Below are 3,172 nucleotides of genomic sequence, written 5' to 3'. Positions count from 1 at the left end.
GGGGGGGGGGGAGAGAGAAAAGAGGAGAATCGGCTTTGGTACGCCCGGTGCATTCGCGATTTGCATTCCTGCAGGCGCGTGCACCTCGACGGGGACGTGGCTATCCGATGGCACAAAGACTGACTTCAGGGTTACCGAGAACTCTGTTGGCAAGAACGCCGTTTTTCTCTCCTCCATCCTCCTCCCCCCTCCCCGTCTCTCCCTTTATCCCGGCTAAATCCCCCTCGCCGTTCACCGTCCCTCTCCACTGCCCACTCCCGATATCTTTTCGCCTTTTCGAACGCACACCGCTGGCAACGACCTCGAAATCCACCGCCGCTCGAACAACTCATCGACCTTTCAAACGGAGTACAGCTGATCCATGATCCAAGCCGGCCGCCCGATCTCTCTCTTTTCCTTCGCTGCTTTTCCTTTCGATCATTCATTACGCTCTTTCCATCAATCTCTTCATTTTTTTTTTATATTTTTTCCTCTTCCTTAGATTATTCGATTTTTCGATTTTTCGATTTTGGAAAGAAAGGGGGAGTTAATTTCGCCAAGAGATTTTTTTCTTTTTCTATTTTTAGAGAAAGAAATTTGAAGATTTTTTTTTTCGGAAGGAATTTTTGTATTTTGGTTGATTTGATTTCGAAGTTTCTATTTCTTTTTTTCTTTTCTTAATTCGGGCGATGAAAAATATATAGATTTATAACAGATTAAAGAAAGAAAATAGTTTTGGATTTTCGTGGGTACCGATGTTTTCGAGAGAGATCGTTGGACTTGTGGTATTTTTTTCACTTTCGTTTTTTTTTTTTAATTTAAGAATGGAACATTTGTGTGGGAAGTGGTTTGCAATGAGTTGATCACAGAGAGATCTTTAAGGATTGTTAATTTTTGTCGATCTTTCCAGAATTTCTTGATATGTTAATTAATTACTCAAAGGAGACCTCAGATTTCTATCGAAATACACGACATATTTCTCGTCACTTTTCTTCTTCTTTTTTTCCTTTTTATTTTAATTCATGATAGAAATAGGATCTGTATAATATCCAAAAATTATTTTTGGACGAGACTCCAAAATGTAAAAGTTAAAAGTTCTCGAATAAATTAAATAACTTTAAGAAAATTGCATCGCAATTTTATTAAGCAAATTAATTGTTGTGCAATTTCCCATAAAACCCATAAAATATAATTTTTAGCAATTTCGCATAATATAATTTTGAGAAAGTTTTGAAACAATTTTAATCAGGTACCAACGATGTAATAACAATAACAATAACAATAACAATAATAATTTTACACACTTTAGTGAGAAAAAAAAAATCTATCGTCATAATAACAATAAAATCGACTCGTGCACGTATTTCTCAACTTCGATCAAAGCTCGAAATGCTCAATTTCGAAATTGTTACCCTCTTAATGCCACGGACCAGTTCGTTTCTCTTAAAACACTGTTTCACTTTCTCTACTCGAATTACAGCCTCGCTTTCGCCACCCTCGACGTCCGATTCGCAAATATCGAGTACATGGTTGGAAACCGTACGACATTCTTCCAACCCACTTGGTCCGAAATATATACGAAACTCGATATCCACTTGATAGCGAAATTTTCGACGATCAACGATTCTCGATTCGATTGGCAATAAAATATTTTCGAAACATCTCTTGTAATATTTCTCGTCTCGTCTCGTCTTGGGGAAAAAAAGAAAAACAATGTTTCCATTCTGATATATTTCTTCGATCCATGTGTTTATATATTGAACAATACGACACGAACATCGTAATTGCTAACAGGCGCATTGAGTGATTACAATTTTCTTGCTCGTTTTTTTTTTTCCGATGGTTAAATTAATTGCAAACGCGAGATGAGTCAGCCTGTCGAGAGTTTGCCATTTTGTTTCGCCAACTGGAACGATACGTTGTTCTTTAAATAGACCCAGATGGACAAGCCCAAAAGATTTACATGACGTAACGTGGTTATGTTGACAAATTAGATTTGTATTGGCTCGACACTTGGAAATATTGGATATTAAAATTAATCGCATATTCATATTCTCGTTCAACATTATTTATCGATTAATAAAAATTAATTCGTGAAAATTATCTCTTATAAATTCCTATCTTTCTTTCTTTTTTCTTTTTTAAATCTCTCGATCTTTTTTTCTTTTAGTATTCAAAATTGGAAACAACGCGTTGGAAAATTTTCTAATTCTCGTTCATTTCAATTCATCGAATCTGGAATCAACAATTATCATCCTTTCCAATTATTGAGATTAATTAAAATCCTTCCCTTTTTCCTTTCCCCGTTCCAAAATATTTTTCTTTCCATTTCCAACAATTATCTTAACAAAAAAAAAGAAAAAGAAACAATTGCATTAAAATTATTCCAAGATTAAACCACGTTATCCGCGAAAATAAACGTGATGGAACAACACACGTTCCTTGCGAGTTTACCTCGGTAAAATGGCGATTAAAAGGAGTAGCAAGGCAGCGTAGATTTTTCATCGTATCCCCTTTTCCAACACAATTTTATATGTATGTGTATATATATATATGTGTGTATATATTTTATGCGTTCGATGGGTAACGAGGATACAATGGCGGCTTCTGGGTGGGCTACCGGCCTTAAACTTGCAAGCCGGAGAGCAGGTCTTTGCATCCTGTGCACCACGCAGGATACTTTGTATGGAATCGATGGCTACGTGTGCGACTCTGGGCCGTGTAAACGGGCGTAAGGGGCCTAATCGTTGCACGTTGTAAGCATAAAAGCGGTTCGTTAGCCGATTACGCGTAATTTTATTACGTATCGATGGGTATTTAGATAATTATGGGGTGATTTAAAAGCGATCATCGAGATGGTTATTCGTAATATCGTATAAAATTAATTCTCTTCGTTTATTTTATGCAATTGTAGATAATTTGTTAGATTTTTTAACGGTGCTTGTTTTAAATTTATATTAATTACTGATAAATTTGATTGTTTCGACGAATGATCAAAGATTGGAAAATTGTCCATTCTTTTTTTTATAATCGTTAATTTTTGAACCATCTCCATGATTTACGCAAAATTTGTCCCTCTTACTTATGAATCGAGTCTTCGAGCGGGTTTAAAATCCACCCGAACCGGAAGCGTCCTCCGCATCGCAACCAACCTCGGTCCTCCACCTTTCACTGTCCCGACCGCACGCTCTTG

The 3,172-nt window shown here is 36.6% G+C and overlaps 1 protein-coding gene across 1 annotated transcript in view; it reads right to left on the bottom strand.

Moving 5' to 3' along the window:
* The window catches only part of LOC102681748 (A disintegrin and metalloproteinase with thrombospondin motifs 9), a 113,734-nt gene that overhangs the window by 45,858 nt on the left and 64,704 nt on the right, over positions 1-3,172 (bottom strand). The gene's annotated exons all lie outside the window — the stretch shown is intronic.

Source organism: Apis dorsata, unplaced genomic scaffold (assembly GCF_000469605.1).
Source record: "Apis dorsata unplaced genomic scaffold, Apis dorsata 1.3 scaffold_676, whole genome shotgun sequence".
Lineage (NCBI taxonomy): Eukaryota > Metazoa > Arthropoda > Insecta > Hymenoptera > Apidae > Apis > Apis dorsata.
The sequence above is the reverse complement of the archived record's forward strand: the minus strand, read 5'-3'. Positions and strand labels throughout refer to the sequence as shown.